Source organism: Lissotriton vulgaris, chromosome 2_1 (assembly GCF_964263255.1).
Source record: "Lissotriton vulgaris chromosome 2_1, aLisVul1.2, whole genome shotgun sequence".
NCBI classification, from domain to species: Eukaryota; Metazoa; Chordata; class Amphibia; order Caudata; family Salamandridae; genus Lissotriton; species Lissotriton vulgaris.
The window spans coordinates 31,306,767-31,330,195 of NC_141687.1; the positions used below are offsets into that span (position 1 = coordinate 31,306,767).

The 23,429-nt window shown below is 48.6% G+C and overlaps 2 protein-coding genes and 1 pseudogene across 15 annotated transcripts in view; 1 reads left to right on the forward strand and 2 right to left on the reverse strand.

Annotated features, from left to right (window-relative positions):
* ATG9A (autophagy related 9A) overlaps nt 1–5,814 on the reverse strand; it is a 302,329-nt gene extending 296,515 nt beyond the window's left edge. For all 9 annotated transcript variants that reach the window (XR_015308324.1, XR_015308321.1, XR_015308320.1 and 6 more), the window contains exon 1: nt 5,637–5,814. The gene's annotated coding sequence lies outside the window, so the exon portion shown is untranslated. The remainder of the gene's footprint in view (nt 1–5,636) is intronic.
* Nucleotides 5,815–5,902: 88 nt separating this feature from the next.
* ANKZF1 (ankyrin repeat and zinc finger peptidyl tRNA hydrolase 1) overlaps nt 5,903–23,429 on the forward strand; it is a 217,242-nt gene continuing 199,715 nt past the window's right edge. For 2 of the 6 annotated variants that reach the window (XM_086954365.1, XM_086954369.1), the window contains exon 1: nt 17,859–18,029. The gene's annotated coding sequence lies outside the window, so the exon portion shown is untranslated. Of the gene's footprint in view, nt 6,320–17,833; nt 18,030–23,429 lie in introns of those variants that run through there. The other 4 variants (XM_086954366.1, XM_086954363.1, XM_086954368.1 and 1 more) reach the window with 4 other exon arrangements.
* LOC147729499 (metallothionein pseudogene) lies at nt 19,101–19,292 on the reverse strand (annotated as a pseudogene).

The window sequence follows — 23,429 nt, forward strand, 5'->3', positions numbered from 1 at the left end:
AAGTCCAGATCCACCCACGGCAGAACACAGCCCTCCCACGCATCTCCAGACCCACCCACCGCAGAACTCAGCTCTCCCACCCATCTCCAGACCCACCCACCGCAGAACACAGCTCTCCCACCCATCTCAAGACCCACCCACCGCAGAACACAGCTCTCCCACCCATCTCCAGACCAACCCACCGCAGGACACAGCTCTCCCACCCATCTCCAGACCCACCCACCGCAGAGCACAGCTCTCACACCCATCTCCGAGCCCACCCACCGCAGAACTCAGCTCTCCCACCCATCTCCAGATCCACCCACGGCAGAACACAGATCTCCTACCCATATCCAGACCCACCCACTGCAGGACACAGCTCTCCCACCCATCTCCAGACCCACCCACCGCAGAACACAGCCCTGCCACCCATCTCCATACCCACCCACCGCAGAACACAGCCCTGCCACCCATCTCCATACCCACCCACCGCAGGACACAGCCCTCCCACCCATCTCCATACCCACCTACCGCAGAACACAGATCTCCTACCCATATCCAGACCCACCCACCGCAGAACACAGCTCTCCCACCCATCTCCAGACCCACCCACCGCAGAACACAGCCCTGCCACCCATCTCCATACCCACCCACCGCAGAACACAGATCTCCTACCCATATCCAGACCCACCCACCGCAGAACACAGCTCTCCCACCCATCTCCAGACCCACCCACCGCAGAACACAGCCCTGCCACCCATCTCCATACCCACCCACCGCAGAACACAGATCTCCTACCCATATCCAGACCCACCCACCGCAGAACACAGCTCTCCCACCCATCTCCAGACCCAGCCACCGCAGAACACAGCCCTGCCACCCATCTCCATACCCACCCACCGCAGAACACAGCTCTCCCACCCATCTCCAGACCCACCCACCGCAGAACACAGCTCTCCCACCCATCTCCAGACCCACCCACCGCAGAACACAGCCCTGCCACCCATCTCCATACCCACCCACCGCAGAACACAGCCCTGCCACCCATCTCCATACCCACCCACCGCAGAACACAGATCTCCTACCCATATCCAGACCCACCCACCGCAGAACACAGCTCTCCCACCCATCTCCAGACCCAGCCACCGCAGAACACAGCCCTGCCACCCATCTCCATACCCACCCACCGCAGAACACAGCCCTGCCACCCATCTCCATACCCACCCACCGCAGAACACAGCTCTCCCACCCATCTCCAGACCCACGCAACGCAGAACACAGCCCTGCCACCCATCTCCATACCCACCCACCGCAGAACACAGCTTTCCCACCCATCTCCAGACCCAGCCACCGCAGAACACAGCTCTCCCACCCATCTCCAGACCCACCCACTGCAGGACACAGTGTGCCACCCATCTCCAGACACACCCACCGCAGGACACAGCTCTCCCACCCATCTCCAGACCCACCCACTGCAGGACACAGTGCGCCACCCATCTCCAGACCCACCCACCGCAGGACACAGCTCTCCCACCCATCTCCAGACCCACCCACTGCAGGACACAGTGCGCCACCCATCTCCAGACCCACCCACCGCAGAACACAGCTCTCCCACCCATCTCCAGACCCACGCAACGCAGAACACAGCCCTGCCACCCATCTCCATACCCACCCACCGCAGAACACAGCTTTCCCACCCATCTCCAGACCCACCCACCGCAGGACACAGCTCTCCCACCCATCTCCAGACCCACCCACTGCAGGACACAGTGCGCCACCCATCTCCAGACCCACCCACCGCAGGACACAGCTCTCCCACCCATCTCCAGACCCACCCACTGCAGGACACAGCTCTCCCACCCAAGTCCAGATCTATCCACGGCTGAACACATCTCTCTCACCCATCTCCAGACCCACCCACCACAGGACACAGCTCTCCCACCCATCTCCAGACCCACCCACCGCAGAACACAGCCCTGCCACCCATCTCCATACCCACCCACCGCAGAACACAGATCTCCTACCCATATCCAGACCCACCCACCGCAGAACACAGCTCTCCCACCCATCTCCAGACCAAGCCACCGCAGAACACAGCCCTGCCACCCATCTCCAGACCCACCCACCGCAGAACACAGCCCTGCCACCCATCTCCATACCCACCCACCGCAGAACACAGCTCTCCCACCCATCTCCAGACCCACCCACCGCAGAACACAGCTCTCCCACCCATCTCCAGACCCACCCACCGCAGAACACAGCTCTCCCACCCATCTCCAGACCCACGCAACGCAGAACACAGCCCTGCCACCCATCTCCATACCCACCCACCGCAGAACACAGCCCTGCCACCCATCTCCAGACCCAGCCACCGCAGAACACAGCTCTCCCACCCATCTCCAGACCCAGCCACCGCAGAACACAGCCCTGCCACCCATCTCCATACCCACCCACCGCAGAACACAGCTTTCCCACCCATCTCCAGACCCAGCCACCGCAGAACACAGCTCTCCCACCCATCTCCAGACCCAGCCACCGCAGAACACAGCCCTGCCACCCATCTCCATACCCACCCACCGCAGAACACAGCTCTCCCACCCATCTCCAGACCCACGCAACGCAGAACACAGCCCTGCCACCCATCTCCATACCCACCCACCGCAGGACACAGCCCTCCCACCCAAGTCCAGATCCACCCACGGCAGAACACAGCTCTCCTACCCATCTCCAGACCCACCCACCGCAGAACACAGCTCTCCCACCCATCTCCATACCCACCCACCGCAGAACACAGCCCTGCCACCCATCTCCATACCCACCCACCGCAGGACACAGCCCTCCCACCCATCTCCATACCCACCCACCGCAGAACACAGATCTCCTACCCATATCCAGACCCACCCACCGCAGAACACAGCTCTCCCACCCATCTCCAGACCCAGCCACCGCAGAACACAGCTCTCCCACCCATCTCCAGACCCAGCCACCGCAGAACACAGCTCTCCCACCCATCTCCAGACCCACCCACCGCAGGACACAGCCCTCCCACCCATCTCCATACCCACCCACCGCAGGACACAGCCCTCCCACCCATCTCCATACCCACCCACCGCAGAACACAGCTCTCCCACCCATCTCCAGACCCAGCCACCGCAGAACACAGCTCTCCCACCCATCTCCAGACCAAGCCACCGCAGAACACAGCCCTGCCACCCATCTCCATACCCACCCACCGCAGGACACAGCCCTCCCACCCATCTCCATACCCACCCACCGCAGAACACAGATCTCCTACCCATATCCAGACCCACCCACCGCAGAACACAGCTCTCCCACCCATCTCCAGACCCACGCAACGCAGAACACAGCCCTGCCACCCATCTCCATACCCACCCACCGCAGGACACAGCCCTCCCACCCAAGTCCAGATCCACCCACGGCAGAACACAGCTCTCCTACCCATCTCCAGACCCACCCACCGCAGAACACAGCTCTCCCACCCATCTCCATACCCACCCACCGCAGAACACAGCCCTGCCACCCATCTCCAGACCCACCCACCGCAGAACACAGCTCTCCCACCCATCTCCAGACCCAGCCACCGCAGAACACAGCCCTCCCACCCATCTCCATACCCACCCACCGCAGAACACCAGCCTGCGGCCCCTCTCAATATTAAGAGACCTAAACAGTCCTGTAATTGTACATAGGGATAACGGAAAAGCATTCTAAAATATAAACTCTGAAATCTAGACAGACTGGTTTCCACCCACTTAGGGGAATGACATTCAAAAAGTTTGTTTCGTGATTATTCCGTCTCAGAACTGACAAAGCATTCACAAACAATTTTAACATTATTGCTCACCATAAAAATAGCTTGTGATGTGTATACAAAAATATTCTCAAGAGATGTTTGTTATTGCAGGGTCCATATACAAGACTGATGAGTGTGTAGATGGCTTTAGTATGTTCATCTCGATACAAGATCAATAAAGGGGGATAATGTGTGTTTATAAACCAACCGATCCCTTTGGGTTTCAAAATGGCAGTTTGCTCAGAAGAAAATCTAGTGATTCTCAATGTACCTCGGTCCATATTCAATCTGAGTTTTGGAAACGTGATTAGAGCATTTTCTTTGCCCAGAAGAATTAATAAATGAACTTATCAACAGATTTAGAAAAATGTATATGTAACCACTGTAACGACTTAGTGATTAAGTAATTAATGAAAGGATTTAATTTTGGTTGATTTTATATGGCTCCACCAAAAAAGCTATTTAGAAGACCTTTTTTGATTAATTTTAGAGATGATCTCCGGTGTTCTAGCTAGATTAATGTCTGCATTATAAGCTGTACTGCTCATGAAGTATACACCCAAATAGTGCAATAGACCTCTCCACCCTCTGTGGCGGCAATCATAGTTTACAGTACAATATACCTCTTCTGGCATACACTGTATTTAATTCTGGTTGAATTTGTAACCCATGACAAGGGAGCTGTCATTAATACCGCTAAGTGTAGCCTCACATGAAGCAATCTCTCACATCAAGCAAATAATATTGTGAAACAGCAAGTTTATAGGAGTTGGCGACAAACTTGATGCCTAGGAACTGTTTTTGTAGTTCTGAAAGCTTAATGAGTGGTTTCAACATAATTTTCAAAAGTAAAGGGGACAAGGTGTATTTACCCTTATCAAGTCCCTTGTCACAACCGGAAATGCTCTGAAACTAGCTTGATAGTCTTAATAAACCACTTAGGAATCTGAGTCACAGGACTCCCAAAAAAGTCACGAAGATCAGCATTATCCAGCACTGCATCATCGAATTAAGAATTTCTAGTTAAACTGACAACGTTCAGGAAGAATAAATGTACACAAGTAATCATGTATACCTGTATATTCAATGTTTATATTGGACCTTCTGTTTTGGTGTGCCTCTGTGATGCCACTTACCTTCAGCAGGAGCCCCAGTCTCACTGTGGCCTTCATCCATACAGCCTGGTGATTCAACAATAACGTGTCTAGTTATTCCTAACCCTTCAAACGCCACATGTAAATAAAATGCCATTGGATACGGCAGACCCATGCAACAGTATAGATCCCAATGTGTCCTCCTCATGAATGGAAAGTTCACCTAGACATGTTTTCCATGTATATGTTCAGACTTGTAACTCACTCAGTAAAGTATTGACGCCGAACAGGTGGCAAATAAGAGCCCTGGGGCCAGAGGACTGAAGGTTCACACACTGTCCCCGGCCCTGTGCTACACATTCTCCTTCTTACAAGTGATCCCTGCCTGCCCATAATATCCCAGTGGCTCAAAGCACACGGGGTAGCTGTACACTGAAGACTGCATTCTGGGACTTGTAGTTTCACTTTTAGATGCATGGGCCTCACGATCCCAGTACCGAGAGTTAGACATCCAGGACAGCTGTGAACCAGCTGCATCAGTGCCTGCCAGGGCTCTGCCTGGCAGAAGCCGCCTCAGCAGTGGCCTGAAGGGCACTTTCACAGGTGCCGCCTGTCACTGGCTGCTGCCCTGGCCGGGCACTGCCTGCCTCGGCACAGGCTGCCTGACTACTGCCAATGCTATTGGGTAAGAAGAGGTGGCACTTTCAAACGGGTGCCATGCCTGCCACCCGCCCCGCCCAGCCCCTTACCCAGCAGCCCGGCTCCTGGGTCTGCCACCGCCCTGCCGTCCGCTGCTAGTCTGTCAGTCCCGCTGACTGACAACCGCTCTGACCAGCCGGCGCAGGGGCGCGGCCGCTCGCTACCTTCCAGGAGCCTCGCTGAGAAGGTGGAGTCTTCCTGGGGGCGGGGCTTCGGTTTGTTGTGGTCTGGACATGTAGAGCCTTGTTTGACAGCGGCATGCGGAAGTGACGTCACTCCGGAAGGGAACGGCAGCACAGGTTTGGGGCACGGACGTTCTCATTTGCGGACATCTTAAAGCTAGGCAGTTCTTTTGCTTGAAGGCTGTGCCTGGTTGTAAGGAGGCCGCAACACATCGTAACCACTAATCAAACGTTGAAAGAGTCGGTAACGCGTGCGCACTGGTAGGCGGGGACAATCGTGGCGGCCATCTTGAAACATGCTCTAAGAGCCCTAGTCCAATACCGCGTGGACCACGGCAGAGCGCCTCCGGTAGCAGGGAAGTGGGAACGCTGACCCGTTGATGGCGCGCATATCCAGGCGAGGTCACCGAAAGTGACAGGCCGAAAATGAAGTTCCATTTCTGACTCCTCCGTTAAACTTCTCGGAGTGAACGGCAAAGAGGCCTGCCTGGAGCAGAGTGTGCCAGGAGGGAGTGGCAGCAGCTGGTGCAGGTGGGCAGCAAGGGGCAGAGGTAATGTGGATGGCGAAGGACAAAGAAACGGTGGCATGCAGCCTGGGCCTAGGAACCTTTGAGACGGAGGAAATATCACCCCAGATTGTGGACTCGGGGGAGGGGGGCAGTATCATTCCCCAGATGTACATGTTGAAACTGACTTGAAACAGTAGCAGAGGAAGACGGGGGATGCCATGCTGCTGTTACCCGAATGCTAGGCTGACTATGAATCTTTTGACCATTCATGGTTGTGTGTGTGTGTGTGTGTGTGTGTGTGTATATATATATATATATATATATATATATATATATATATATATATATATATATATATATATATATATATATATATATATATATTTTTTTTTTTTTTTCGCTGAAGAAAACCATAGGTTTCACACCAGTTCTAGTTAGCTGGAAATTTTACTGACATTAAACCAATGAAATTCCCATGTTATAGTTAGTTGGACTCACTATAACTGATACATCACTCATGACATGGTCAGTGACATCACTGATGACACCATCCAGTGAATGTGTGTCTTTCTGAAAAATAAATATGTTTTATATATGTATTTGTAAAGGTTGATGGAAGAATAAGTGGTTAAATACGTGTGTAAATGGATGTTTAAAAAAAAAATATTGGTTAACTGACTTATTAGGTGTATTTTAGTGAATACATATATTAGCGAGTAACTTTTAAATATTGAAATATATGTATTAGTGTTTCACTTTGTGTATAACTGGCTGCATGGGTTGGTGACTGACTCACTGTTTGTATGTGTTTTGAAGACAGCATATGTACAGGACTGTATGGGTGGATGAGTGTGTATATGTGTGTGTTAGTGAGTGAATAACTGTCTCACTATTGTCTTTATCAGTAACGACATATGTTTTAATCTAGTATATGTGAGTATTGATGTATATAAGTGATTATATGTGAGAGTGAGAGATTGAAAGAGTTCTTGTTTAAATAAGTATGTGTTTCTATAAGTGATTGTTTAAGGGAGTAAGTATGTCTAAGTTTCCTTACAAGTAAGGTGGTAGTGTGTGTATAGCTGTATATGAAAATAAATTGATGTTCAATACTTTATTTGCATGTGTGAGTATGTGTGTGAGAAACTTTTGGATGACTGTCGGTGTGTAACAGGATGTATAGGGGTATTACTACATATGATGAGTGAGTATATGTATGAGTATCTATATAGAACTGTTCGTGAATGAGTGGAAGTGTATATACATGGTGGAATTACTGAATTGGTTGTTGTAACTGGTATGGGTATCTCAATTTTTTTGAAAATGTTAGTTTTTATTTTTGAATATGTGTTTCAAGGGTTACATTACACTGAAAGGAGGTCTGTCACTCTGTCACAAGCATGGTGTCATTAGTGATGTCATGAGTGATGTCACTGACCATGTCATGAGTGATGTAATATGTGACGTCATCAGCAGTGCATTGCAGGCGCGCAAGTTATAGTGAGTCCAACTAACTATAACGTGGGAATTTCATTGGTTTTATGTCAGTAAAATTTACAGCTAACTATAACTGGTGTGAAACCTATGGTTTTTTCAGTGAATTTAATAGGTTTTTTAAATGCTAATTCCTAACTATAACTGGTGTGAAACCTATGGTTTTTTCAGTGAATTTCAAAGGTTTTTTAAATGCTAATTCCTAACTATAACTGGTGTGAAACCTATGGTTTTTTTAGTGAATTTCATAGGTTTTTTAAATGCTAATTCCTAACTATATATAGGGCCTCAAACCTATGTTTTTTCAGTGAATTTCAAAGGTTTTTAATAGCAAATTTCTATAGCTATGAAATGTAATATTTTTTTTATAATTAATCCTATATTGTATATTTATGTAATACTATGTTATTTATGTATATTGTTCATGGTTTTTTTTTTTGTTGCTTTGGAGCGCTCCCGGTGCGCGTACCGGTGAGCGCACCGGATAGCGCCGTCTTCTGGCGCGTACCGGGGAGCGTCCCGTTAGCGCTATTGGCGCGTACGAAAACATCATTGTGACGTATCGCATGTCCGCGTGATACGCACGGCGTAAGCGCACCCGGAAGCACCCACGCGCATACGAACGCGCTACTTAAGCGCCCGGGTCGCGTAGCGTAAGCGCGTCGGGTCATGTGACCTGAAAATAACACTTTTCATTGGTTCAGAACAGTTTTGGTTTCTAAATGATGAAAGCCCGAGTCATGTGACCTGAAAATAACACTTTTCATTGGTTCAGGACAGTTTTGTTTTCCAAATGATGAAAGCCCCCACCTATTTTCCTCATTCTCACTTTGTACTTTGAGTGAAGAAGACCTATTGAAAGACCTATCTGTACCTATTTGTCTAAAAAATGGCTACAGTAGCAGCAGGAGCATCTCAGCCACCACCACCACCACCACCACAAGGACCACCACAACACCACAGTGGTGGAGATGAGGAGGAGGAGAGGAGGACATTCCTGCATGAAGATACTCCCACCTACAAGCCAAAGGAGCACATAGTCTGGGAGTTTTTTTCAATCCCAAAGGACCTCAAAAAAGTACATGCGCTAAAGGTTACCTGCCTAATCTGTGGCACTATACTTTTAAGGGGGAATCCTAACAAAAAATACTCTTTTGGCAACAACACCATGATTCGCCACATGCAACGTCGGCACCCTAACAACTATGCTAGGGCAGAGGTCCGAGAAATGGCCAGGAACCCTCCCCAATCTTCTCCCAGCACCTCCCAAAGTAAGCAACCCACTCCATCAGGTCCAGAGGCAAGGGAGATGGTCCCAAACATACAACCCAAGTTTGGAAATTACAAAATCGTATGTATACTTTGTGGGCAAACAATTACGTATGGTGAGCAAAGCATTAAGCTCATCAACCGTGTTGGTGACAACCACATGTGCCCCAAAAAACATTAATTTTTTCCTGTTTTTTTTTGCTCCAGTTGAGCCGTTTACAATTCCCTGTTTTTTGTTTGTCCCCATTAAAATAACAAAAAAAATATAAAATTGTTCATAAAGCCAAAAAAAGTACAAAATGTTCCAAAAAACAATAAAAAAATATAAAACAACAAAAAGGATAAAAAAAACTTCTTTTTAGAACTACCTCAAATTTATAAAAAAAATGCTACTTTTTTTCAAAAAAATCTGTCATTCTTTTTTCCCCATGGTACGCTCCCCGGTGCGCGTACCGGGCGCTCCCCCCGCACAAATAAATTTTTTTGCCCTGCGGGTCCTTTTATAGCCCCCACATCAAACCTAGGGGGTCAGGGGGGGTCTACCCTGTCCCCGTTTGGTCATTTCCCACTTTGTTTTTGCCACCTCTTGTGTCTCGATCCTACCGAGACACAAGATGGTGGCCGCTCCGGACTGTTTGGAATGTTGACAGACACCCGAGAGCCAATCAGCCTTCTGCTCGCGTAGCGCGCTGGAGCGCGCCCCGGTGCGCGTACCGGGGCGCGCTTTTAGATATATACATATTTTTTTGAACCTAAATTACTCAAAAACCACTGACCACATATCTTGAGACATAGCAAAGGCACATCGGGCTACCAGTCCCTACAATGTTGCCAAGTTTGGTGGAAATCCATTCTGCTGTTCGGGCTAAAAGTGAGTCCAACCGCCCTATGGAAATTAACATGGGGAAAACACGTTTTGGGACCCTCCTTTTATCTCGGCCCCGCTTGACGAATCCCCCCCAAACTTTCAGGGAAGGAGTGGAGTGCCGCAAGGCAAATTTGAGGCAGGCAGATTCCTCAACCGGCGCCAAAGTTATTCCCAATAGAATGTTGCGAAATCCCTATACTACCTACTGGCGACTGCCAGTAGGTAATATATAGAATGTTGCGAAATCCCTATACAAAATAATCCTAACTAGAACTACCTACTGGCGACTGCCAGTAGGTAATATAAATATATATATATATATATATATATATATATATATATATATATTACCTACTGGCGGTCGCCAGTAGGTAGTTCTAGTTAGGATTATTTTGTATAGGGATTTCGCAACATTCTATTGGGAATAACTTTGGCACCGGTTGAGGAATCTGCCTGAAATTTTCCTCAAATTTGCCTTGCGGCGCTCCGCTCCTTCCCTGAAAGTTTGGGGGGCATTCGTCAAGCGGGGGCCGAGATAAAAGGGGGGTCCTAAAACGTGTTTTCCCCATGTTAATTTCCATAGGGCGGTTGGACTCACTTTTAGCCCGAACGGCTGAATGGATTTCCACCAAGCTTGGCAAAATTGTAGGGACTGGTAGCCCGATGTGCCTTTGCTATGTCTCAAGATATGTGCTCCAGTGGATTTCGAGTAATTTATGTCCAAAAAAATATATATATCTATAAGCGCGCACCGGTACGCACACCGGGGCGCGTACCAGCGCGCTACGCGAGTTCGCGCGCGGAAAGCTGATTGGCTCTTGGGTGTCTGTCAACATTCCAAACAGTCCGAGCGGCCGCCATCTTGTGTCTCGGTAGGATCGAGACACAAGAGATGGCAAAAACAAAGGGGGAAATGACCAAAAGGGGGCAGAGTAGACCCCCCAGGTTTGATGTGGGGGCCATTAAAGGGCCCCGCGGGGCAAAAAAATAAAAAACATTTTTTTGATTTACGCGGTGATACGCGCACCGGGGAGCGTACCATGGGGAAAAAAGAATGACAGAGTTTTTAATAAATGTAGCATTTTTATATAAATTGGAGGTAGTTCTAAAAAGAACTGTTTTTTTATTCTTTTTGTTGTTTTATATTTTTTTTATTTTTATTTTTGGAACATTTTGTACTTTTTTTGGCTTTTATGAACAATTTTATTTATTTTTTGTTATTTTTATGGGGACAAACAAAAAACAGGGAATTGTAAACGGCTCAACTGGAGCAAAAAACCCAGGAAAAAATGTATGTTTTTTGGGGCACACGTGGTTGTCACCAGCACGGTTGATGAGTTTTATGCTTTTCTCACCATAGGTAATTGTTTTACCACAAAATATACAACTGATTTTGTATTGTCCAAACTGGGGTTGTATGTTTGGGACCATCTCCCTTGTCTCTGGACCCGATGGAGTGGGTTGCTTACTTTTGGAGGTGCTGGGTGAAGATTGGGGAGGGTTTCTGGCCAGTTCTCTGACCTCTGCCGCAGCATAGTTGTTAGGGTGCCGGCGTTGCATGTGGCGAATCATGGTATTATTGCCAAAAGAGTACTTTTTGTTAGGGTTCCCCCTTGAAAGTTCAGTGCCACAGATTAGGCAAGTAACCCTTGGCGCATTTACTTTTTTGAGGTCCTTTGGGATTGAAAAAAACTCCCAGATAATGTGCTGCTTTGGCCTATATGGGGTATTATCTTCTTGCAGGAACCTCCTCCTCTCCTTCTCCTCCTCCTCCTCCTCCTCTTCTTCATCTCCACCACTGTGGTGTTGGGGTGGTCCTCTTGGTGGTGGTGGTGGTGGCTGAGATGCTCCTGCTGCTGCTGCTACTGAAGCCATTTCTGAGTACAAATTAGTAATAGCTCTGACAGGTCTTCCTCACTCAAAGTACAAAGTGAGAATGAGGAAAAAAGGTGGGGGCTTTCATCATTAGGAAAAAAAACTGTCCTGAACCAATAAAAAGTGTTATTTTTAGGTCACATGACCCGACGCGCTTACGCTACGTGCCCCGGGGCGCGCCGCGTAAGCGCGTCGGATGGTTACGTAGCGCAATCGTATGCGCTCAAGTGCTTCCGGGTGCGCTTATGCCGTGCATATCACGCGGACGCGGCTACGCGATACGTCACAATGATGTTTTCGTTCGCAGCAATAGCGCTAACGGGACGCTCACCCATACGCAGGGGCGCGCCGCAAGACTGCGCTTACTGGTGCGCTCACCGGGACGCGCACCAGGAGCGCTCCAGGGCAAAAAAATGTTTAAAAAAATTAAAAAAACATGAACAATATACATAAAAAAATAGTATTACATAAATATACAATATAGGGTTCAATATAAAAAATATTTCATTTCATAGCTATAGAAATTTGCTATTAAAAAACCTTTGAAATTCACTGAAAAAAACAGGATTGAGGCCCTATATATAGTTAGGAATTAGCATTTAAAAAACCTATGAAATTCACTGAAAAAACTATAGGTTTCACACCAGTTATAGTTAGGAATTAGCATTTCAAAAACCTATGAAATTCACTGAAAAAACCATAGGTTTGACACCAGTTATAGTTAACTGGAAATTTTACTGACATAAAACTATTGAAATTCCCACGTTATAGTTAGTTGGACTCACTGAAACTTGCGCGCCTGCAATACACTGCTGATGACGTCACATATTACATCACTCATGACATGGTCAGTGACATCACTCATGACATCACTCATGACACCATCCAGTGAATGTATGTCTTTCAGTAAAATAAATATGTTTATTAATATCGTAGCGGTACAAAAGGGGGTGGTGATGGACGGAGCATCTGAACTAATCAAACACTCACACCCAGTCAACAGATCTGGGTTTAATCCATCACAGTTCTTTAGCCCACTCTGCCACCCCAGTTCAGGCGTGGCCATATGCAAATCAGTCTGACCATGTGCTTCATGGGAACAGTGCAGCCCTAACTGCCAAGCCATGCCTTCCCTGGACCGGATTCAAGCTTCCTAGGACCGGTTTCTGGCATTACAGCCGTCTTCAGCCAGGCTTGCTTGAATCCAGTGGCAAAGACCGAGCAGGCAGTCTTAACTTGGGAGGCAATGTGTAAAGTATTTGTGCAATAATTCACACCACAACACAGTAAAAAATCCACAAAAAGACTCTTCATCAGATTAGAAAAATAGATAATTATATTCTGAACAAAACAAGACCAAAATGACAAAAGTCCAATATGTAGAAGTTGAAATATTGAATTTTGAAGCAATTCATGCAATAATTCGCTTAGAAGCAAGAAGCACTAAAAAAAGCTTGCGACAACTTCGCAAGCTTCTTCAATGAAAAAAGCAAGAAGCACTAAAAAAAGCTTGCGACAACTTCGCAAGCTTCTTCAATGAAAAAATCGCCAAAATCGATCGCTCCTTCATCCAGAGCACTGCAATCATCCACAACCCCCCAGTAACCTCACCTTCCCGCTGGTCTTCTTTCCAGCCGGTCGAGGTTGAAATGATAAGCAATCTTATCGACGCAGCGAAACCCTCCTCTCACTCTCTCGATCTACTTCCCTCAAGACTGACCAAGGACTTGAAGCTCACCCTAGCCCCAATCTGGGGCAAGATCATCAATAGCTCCTTAAGCGAGGGCATCATCCCTGACTGCCTTAAACTAGGACAAGTCACTCCTCTGCTCAAAAAACCCGGCCTTGATCTCACAGACATGAACAACTTCAGACCGGTCTCGAATCTTCCGTTCCTAGCCAAAATTCTGGAAAGATGTGTGCTTTCACAGTTAAACCAACACTTAGACAATTCTAACCTACTGGATCCTCTCCAATCCGGGTTCAGAAAGGGCTGCAGTACGGAAACCGCTATCCTTAATGTCCTTGATGACTTGCACATGTCACTTGACTCCAACCAATGTAGCCTCCTCATTCTCCTTGACCTCTCGGCTGCGTTTGACACAGTTGATCACTCCCTCCTACTTAATGTCCTCCGAGAAAGAGCGGGCATCGAAAACACAGTCCTAAAATGGTTCGCCTCCTTTCTTAACAACCGCTCTCAAAGAATAAAGATCAATAGTTTCGAGTCAGACCCCCTCCCCATCAACAGAGGTGTTCCCCAAGGATCAGTACTCTCCCCACAACTTTTCAACATCTACATGGAACCCCTCACCTCTCTCCTAAGGAACTCTAACATCCCCTTCCACCTGTACGCGGATGACACTCAACTCTACTTGGAAACCACTTCGATCGCTGACATTCACAGACTTAATGCTACACTCATGGAGGTTCAACACTGGCTCTCAGCCAACCACCTCAAACTGAACGAAGAGAAAACGGAAGTCCTCCTAATTTCGAACAAAGATGAAAACCCACAAATAGTGGAATGGCTCAAAGCCTTAAATGCCCTCAATGTCTCTCTTACTCCAACAGACTCAGCAAAATCACTAGGAATCACTCTCGATCCCAAACTGGACATGAAGAAGCACATCTCCAATACCGCCAAAAGCGCGTTCTTGAACTTGAAACTTCTCTACAAAATTAAACCCTTCCTCCCACCCAAAGATCTGAAACATGCCACCCAGGCACTTGTGCTCTCAAGAATTGACTATGGCATTGCTGTACTGACTGGAACAGCCAAGTCACACCTGGGACCCCTCAACTCCACCCTCAACGCTGCCGCAAGAATGATCACAGGAACAAAGAAATTTGACCACATCTCACCGGCACTCAAAGAACTGAAATGGCTCCCGATTGACCAACGAGCCAACTTCCGCACAGCTTGCCTCACACATAAAGCCTTGCATACAGGCAAACCAGAATACCTGGCCTCTAAACTCAAAAGGGCTGGTCAATCCAGGAACCTCAGAAGCTCCAACACACTCCTGCTCATCCCGCTGAAATCACAGAAACGCAAGACCTCAAACAAATCTTTTGCGGGGAACGCTCCCAGGATTTGGAACTCCATCCCCCCACATATCAGAACGACCGCCTCCTTCCCACAATTCAAAACGCTACTCAAAGCCCTCTTCCTTGAACGCTCCGGTGCTTAGCGAGAAGCCCATCTCCCAACAGCAGAAATCTGATAGCCTTTGCGGAATTCAGAACTAACTGATTCGCCCCCGAACTCCGTCTCTTACTGCGTTATTATTGTTGTTGTTCTGTTGGTGTACAGGCTATATTTCCCTCCTATCGTTTCTGATTCTTGTTTTCCATGCTTATTGCCCTGGTTGCATCTCTCTATTTGCTGTGAAGCGCTCTGATACCCTCGGGTCCAGCTAGCGCTATACAAAACTTCAATAAATAAATAAATAAATAAATAAAATAAATTAAGATTTCGCTGGGCTGGGGCAAAGTTCGAGCTGACCGCAATGGAGCTCCGGCTGGCTACAGGACCCATGCAGGCCCCAGTAAACAAATTACCTTTACTGGTCACAAGTAGCGATATTCGTCAATCTCCACGCAGTGAGGACAATGCGTTGGTTTCGATTTCCGTGGTCGGGTGGATGCGTGGAAGTCAAGCCTTGCGGTCAGGAACTCTGAGCAGCACTGCATCAGTGTGAGACCGCAGCAGTCGGGTCCTGCGTCGTTGTCAGGTTGCTCATGAGTATGTCAAGATTGTAAGTGTGGTACTTCTAGGCCCGGATTCGGGCTGGAGGCATATGCTCTCTGAGACCCTTGCTTTGTCATCAGACTGTTGCCCCCTTGCTGCAACGCTTCACTTTTCATGCTGAACACTGTACAGTTTTACTTTCTCCCTGGAATCGATTATGGACAGACCGACTGCTTTACAAGCATAAATGCCAGTTTTGGTCACGTCCTGGTGGGAAACCCTTATTTGACTTCTGAATTTAAAAGCCTTTCGCGGCTTCTGAAATACAGTGCAAAATGTTTTTGCAGTTAATCTCTCACGGCCCTGCACAACACGGCCTAAAAGTTTCTGAGACCTTTGGTTAGCGTAGCTAGGCACCTATGATGTAGACATCTTCGCCTAGTACTGTCTTTTTAAGTAACATATTTGTGTGATTTATAAAGTGCAAATGTACACATATTCACTGCCTCATTTAAAGTAAGTGGCATTGTACACTACATTTAGTATGATGTATTTGGGCAAATTGAGTGCTGGGGTGTGAGGCAGTGTGCCCCCACCCTCCTCCTGTTTGAAAAGGCTCCTTTAAGCTACTGAGCTGATGAGTTTGTGTTGATGCACCTGCACCCGGTGAGTGGGACAGAGACTGGAGAAGACTTTGGGCAGCATTTCCAGCACTCCCCAAAATGACTTGTTGCTCTCTGCTGATGAAGGAATGAACCCAGAAACACATATCTAGAGTCACACCGCACAGGCTGCACCAGCAAGGGTTACTTACTGCTGAAGCAAATGTTGTCATGCGCTGCATTTATCATGATGCAATGGGACAAATTGAGTGCTGGGATAAGGCAGTGTGCTCCCACCCTCCTCTTCCGACAGAGCCTTCACCTGAAGCCCAGGCTTGCAGTTTTAAACAGGGACAGTATAAATCCCACATGGCATCATTGCTGGAGGCTGAAAATATCCATTAGTGACTGGACATATCATGATGGGGCCACATGGCAGCTGTGCAGGACGGCTGCTTGCTTATCGTGTGATGATGATGATGATGATGATGATGCAAAGAGGGTGGAGCCCTGCTAGAGGAGGAGTTAGGCACATGGGGGTGGGTACACTGGGCAGGGTTAGATTAACTAGCCAAAGCCTTGTAAACCAGCAGGAGTCTGACACCCGTGCCCTCCATGGGGGTGGGCACACTGGGCAGGGTTAGATTAACTAGCCGAAGCCTTGTAAACCAGCAGGAGTCTGACACCCGTGCCCTCCATGGGGGTGGGCACACTGGGCAGGGTTAGATTAACTAGCCGAAGCCTTGTAAACCAGCAGGAGTCTGACACCCGTGCCCTCCATGGGGTGGGCACACTGGGCAGGGTTAGATTAACCAGCCGAAGCCTTGTAAACCAGCAGGAGTCTGACACCCGTGCCCTCCATGGGGTGGGCACACTGGGCAGGGTTAGATTAACCAGCCGAAGCCTTGTAAACCAGCAGGAGTCTGACACCTGTGCCCTCCATGGGGTGGGCACACTGGGCAGGGTTAGATTAACTAGCTGAAGCCTTGTAAACCAGCAGGAGTCTGACACCTGTGCCCTCCATGGGGGTGGGCACACTGGGCAGGGTTAGATTAACTAGCCGAAGCCTTGTAAACCAGCAGGAGTCTGACACCCGTGTCCTCCACGAGGGTGGGCACACTGGGCAGGGTTAGACTAACCAGCCGAAGCCTTGTAAACCAGCAGGAGTCTGACACCTGTGCCCTCCATGGGGTGGGCACACTGGGCAGGGTTAGACTAACCAGCCGAAGCCTTGTAAACCAGCAGGAGTCTGACACCCGTGCCCTCCATGGGGTGGGCACACTGGGCAGGGTTAGATTAACCAGCCGAAGCCTTGTAAACCAGCAGGAGTCTGACACCCGTGCCCTCCATGGGGTGGGCACACTGGGCAGGGTTAGATAAACCAGCAGGAGTCTGACACCCGTGCCCTCCATGGGGTGGGCACACTGGGCAGGGTTAGATTAACCAGCCGAAGCCTTGTAAACCAGCAGGAGTCTGACACCCGTGCCCTCCATGGGGTGGGCACACTGGGCAGGGGCAGGAGTCTGACACCTGTGCCCTCCATGGGGTGGGCACACTGGGCAGGGGCAGTAGTCTGACACCCGTGCCCTCCATGGGGTGGGCACACTGGGCAGGGGCAGGAGTCTGACACCCGTGCCATCCATGGGGTGCTCGACAAGAATGGAACTAGTTAAAAAAACTAGTTGTCAAGTTCGTGCTGATAAAAGATATCCCGATAAGGCAGTAAGAGCAGGCTCCCAGGCAGAAGGGAAGGTCCAGGTTACAGGAAGACTGCACAGTGCAAATTCCCCGTGACTGCCCCGAGTCCCAGAGGGAGGGCCACAGCCCCGCTCTCAGCGGGCACCGGGCACCAGCGCCGAGGCGTGCGGCTGAACTCAGGTGAAGGGTATATAGCGCCATGAAGGCTGGAGCTAAGCGGTGGCGGCTGGGAGAGGGGGGGCAGGAAGCCAGGTACTGTGAAAGGAAGGGGAGGGGGAGGGGTGCAGACCCCATCAAGAGACAGGAAGTTCGAGGGAACAACAGTGGGGACGTGGGCGTGCACCAAGGGCACCTAGAAGGGGGGGGGGGGGGGGGGGGGGTGCTAGATGGAAAGATAACTGACTAGTTAGGAAGGTTAAGGGGGGATTAACAGCAGTCGCACATTCACAGGCTCGCTTTGAAACCCCCAGGAGGTTGTTTTTGCAGAGTCATAAAGTTGAATCGCATAAAAAAGCCCGAATATTACACATTGTTTATTCTGCAGGTAGCCTAATGAGTTAATTCCTCGCTGCTGACATCTCCTGCGAGTGAGAAGCGATGGTTATGATTACATGGGTACAGACCAGGCAGTGACCCACATTTCACTCGGTCATGGGGGCAGACTCCTCCAGAACATGTTGCAAAGGCCCAGTTGTCAGAATGTGCCTCTCAGAGCTGGCACACACAGCAGGTTCACTTTCAATAGGATTGTCTTTGTAAAGTGCAAATTGTGTGCAGGTCTTTCCCAGGCCCGGTTCATGCGGGTGGGCCGGGTGGGCCAGGCCCACCCAAACAGGATCTTTGGCCCTCACAGTGAGGGCTTGAAGGCAGGCGGGCAGCGCCTTTGGGATCAAAGTGCTTCAACCCTCCCCCTTCGTGTGTGACAGCCCGGGCCGTGACAGCTTCTCCGGGCGCACACACTGACAGTTTTACCGAGTACTTCACAGGTCTTTACAAGACCATTTACATGTCAACGAGGCTTTGCTTATGTTTTCACCCCTTTATCTCAGCATGGCGATCCTTTCTTTCACAACGGTCACCTTTGGTCACCTTGCCTACTGGCATGCTGCATTGAGATTTCTTTTTCTATGTAGCGCAGGAGAAAAGAAGTTTGTTTATTTATTTCCGTACTTTAGGTTACTTTATTAGCAGAACATTTATATACAAATATATAATATGTAACTTTAAGATTGCTCATTTGCACAAGAAAGAAAAATAAATCAAAAAGTGCGATTCATTGTGTGTTAAGCAACTCCATGGGCACCGAATAAGCCAATCTGCAAATTATGTGCAACAGCGGCATCTCTCCGTCGACCCTCCTTTGCACGCACACCCCTGGCCACATTTATCGCATCCGGGAGGGCAACAGGCACAGCAGCTTTTTTTCGAGGATGTACATTTGCAGTTCTCACACTTGCACGACCCAGCACATGACCAAGAGCCACCGGTGGCACAACCGCAGTCTTTAGGGCCCATGTTTTGAAGCAGATGTTAGCTACGGATTATCAGCCCAGTATTGAAAGGTCTCTGTAAAATTGGTTTATTTCTATTCACCTTTCCTGACCCCTGCCGTGGCTTGTCACATCAGGCTGTGACACAAAGTTTGACTAATGGAGTAGGTAAGAGAATGCGTTACTACATTTTTTTCTTTTTAAAATCTGCACAGGCCCAGCAGGACACATACTTCGTGTGTGCTTCATTTAAACAGTTTTTATCATTATCATGGCTGATGCAGGACAACAATAGTGAAGTAGTGTGGCTCACTGGTTAGAGGCGGCAGACCCGAGAGCAGAGGACGGCCCGGGACCAGGGTTCGATTCCCGGCGCGGCAGGTTTCTGGACCAGGGTCAGCGGACTCGATAATTCTCTCGCCTCGGTGCCCACTCTGATCAGCGATCACACTCGGCAACTCTGGGCATTAGCTTGCCTCATCTTCACTAACGGCCCCACCAGACCGCCGGGGATGCCTGGTCTCACCCTAGAGATACCCATTAAGGGACCATCTCTCAGGGAAGCCAGGAAGGGTTTCGCAGCGGTCGAAGCGCCTTGGGACCCTCCGGGTAAGTAGTGCGCTATATAAATGCCTATACATACATAAATGCCTATACATACATAATAATACAAAATGCCCAGATAACAGCTGGTGATTAATGATCCTGCTGGAGAGCGATCATTTTTCTGTTAGTAGTTTTTAAATGCTGATGAACTGTATTTTATGTGGATAAATTCAGGGCTTTAAGTGGGATGAAAAAACTGCGGGGTCTCTCAAAGGGGCGTGGCCAATGTAAATGAGGACGTGGCTTAAAAACAGTACATTAAAAATCTGTGTTTAGCACTGTGCGGCCCGACTTGTATTTTACTGTTTCTGTCATTGTATCCAGGTATATGATACAACAAGTAAAATCATACCTACAAGCCAGGACTATTGGCTTTGTCAATGTTTGTTAGTTGCATAAAATAAATAACAGCAACTATGGCTTGTATATAATATTGCAAAAGCTTCCACTTAAAGCCCTGGTGACACCATGACAATGTTGCTGCTCCCGAGTTTCAAAAAGAGAAGGGAAATCCAGAGAGAAAATGACTCTCTTTAAAGGATTTCCCTTTCCCTTCTCCCTACAACGCTCACTTGGCATGACGTTATGCCGTAACTTTCCACTTGTGAGTAGTGTGAGCAGCATACACCGTTGTGCCTGCTGTCTCGAAACGGGTCTCTATCGGGCTCTGTTTTTGCCCTGGCACTTTTTTCCGGACTGCGGTGACAGCAGACTGCTGTCACTGCAGTTCGGAAAATAACGCACTACCTGTGACCAGCACACAAAACAGAGCCAGAAAGAGACCCGTTTCGAGGCCCCTTTAAAAAAACTGCCTGTGCTCAGACCCAGTGAGACCCGGCCCACTTAAAGCCCTGGATAGCTCAGTGGGTTACTGCCTTTGTTACAGAGATCCTTGTGTTACTTGAAAGTTCAGAAGTTATAATCCTTACATAGGACAGTAACCAATGAACTGTCATCTAAGAGCTGCATACAAACATGAATGGTATAGTTAGAACTTTGCTTGTTTTGTTTTGTGATATAGTTAGAACTTCCCCAGCCTTTTGTTAATCTAATGTTGTTAAAATGAGTATATTTGGGCAAATATACATTTTTATCAGTAAAGCTGACCCCATGGAATACTCTTTAAATCCTAAGGTTGTGTTTCCCCAGACCAAACCCTCTTAAAATATCCCACCCACCAGTATGGATGACATGTGATTCATACACCTTGTAATCCTCATTGGCTTATATGACATTCCCTGTAGACTGATTTACATACTTGTACGATTCATTGTCTCTGTATAATGTGTGCGTTGTGTAAAGTACTGACACACACTACACTGATATGAGTAGCGCTATGCGACAAATGAAATGCATATGAGAGAGGGGCTACGTAAAGATAAGAGGCAGTGATGGACGGTGGCAGTGAGGGAATCTGAGGAGGAGGTAGTGGGAGGGGCTCCGGAGAGATGAGGGGCACTGGTGGAGGGTGGTAGTGAGGGAATCCGAGGATGATGTCATGGGGTGGAGGGGGTAGTTAGGGAGAGATGAGGGGCACTGTTGGAGGGTGGCAGTGAGGGAATCCGAGGAGGAGGTCAATAGGGGGAGGGGCTATGGGGAGATGAGGGGCACTTGTGGCGTGTGGTTGTGAGGGAATCCGAGGCGGAGGTCAATAGAGGGGGCAATGAGAATTGGGGGGCACTGTTGGAAGGTGGGAGTAAAGGTATTTACGGAGAAGAGGTTATTGGTGCGGCGCCAAAAAAGACTTTCGCATCAGTGCTGAAGCCGTCCTTTCTGTTTTTGTTTATCTAATTAGCTGTTGGGTTATAAGGGCTACTGTGGAACATACTTTAAAGTGCATGCTAATTATATTTACTACTATATTCAATGTTTTAAGTTTGAAGGTGATTTTACTAATGTTTTTACCGGGAAAAATGAAAGTAGAGCCTGATGGTGCCTGATATGGGGCTGGGGCCCAAGGTCATCTGTGAGATGAGGTGCACTGGAGAGGAGTAGTGGATAATCAAGCCTGTATGGGAGTACGTTGCAGAGTCCGTGGTCAGGTGGAGGTAGTAATGAAGAGGGATTCTCTCGGAAGGCTCGCACACCGAGGGAGCCCGAGAAGTGCCTGATACTCCCACCTTAGAAACCTCCTCTTCCCATCAAAGGGACATTACATGGAAAAAACACTTTTTGAGAGTGATTACATTTAAAAAGAGATTTGGGAAAGAGTGCATTTTACTGGGCCTTGTAAGACTAAGAAGAGATAACGAAGGGCCCTGAAGCAGGCCTGCCTAGACATATGTGTGACAAATCGAGCCCGTAGTGGCCCACCTGAATGCACCATTGGCCCACCGAAATAAAAATTCCTGGAACCGGGCCTGGTCTTTCCACACATGGGGAGACTGAAGTCGGCCTTGTTGCTAAGACCCGGGGTCTTCTGGTGACTCGCAAAGAGGCGCATAAGACTTATGCAACCGCTTGTGAGAGGCCTCCAGAGGAGGTCACACATTCACATCGAGGAATCAATGGTGACCCACAAGAAGTGGAAAGAAACCGTGGGCGAGGCTGGCACGCCCATGCCAATATATCCACATCAAATAGTATCAGCTTCTACTTCAGCAAGCGGTTGGAAATCCACCTCTTCGAATGCATTTCCAGCTCCCACCTGTGCTCCGCCGGTCTCTCGGTGCTACCTTGGTTGGGCTCTCTCTGTTATTTCTCCAGTTTCCACCTCATTATGTTCTGGGTTCAGGACTCACAGCACTCAGAATTGTGTTTTTTGTACCGCACGTTCTGATTGGACTGAAGTGGTTGAGGTTTTACAGGTTTCAAGACATTCTGCCTTTATCTTTTCCATTTCCATTACCACTCCCCAGAGAGAGAGAGCCACAACACACACCTAAGATGAAACTGAAGGAGATCCCAGCATGCACTGCATTAATGCGAGTGATGAATGATTATTTGTGGTGTTATCTCACGTTTCGCCAGCACAGCTGCGCCATCTCTCTGTTGTGTTTCTTGTAACAAGAAACACAACAGAGATCAAGCTTTTAGAAGCAGCGTCCCCGATCCATGGAGGGTGGGGGAAGGGGCAATGCTTGATGAGGTAGTAAGTTATAAGGACACATGAACCCTGTCATTACAGGCGAGGGGATCACAGTGATAGCCAGCGGCCTAAGGGTAGCCAAGGTGTATCTGGAAAAGATTTGTTTTCTGCAGGTCGGGTGTCTTCTCAGAAGGGCCAGTGGAGAGTTGTGTAGTGGCGATCCCTTAAGACTGGTTCAAGACTGAGGTCTTCTAATCTTGTGTCTGTCTTTCTATCCGGAGAGATTTCCTGCAGTTTAGACCCCTTCCGCCTCGGGTGATGGACGGCTAGAGTGGGCTTTATCCGTAACAGCTTTCAGCGGGCTTCACCCTACTCTTGACATCATTGCCTTCAGGCGGAGGGTTGACTACTCCCAGGGCGGAGGAGGTACAGGAGTGGAAGGTACCATGGTGACTGGTAGTTGTAGGGTCGTTTCAGAGTCCAGGGATAAAAGAAGATCCTTCGTCGTTGGCTCCCATGCATTGACCA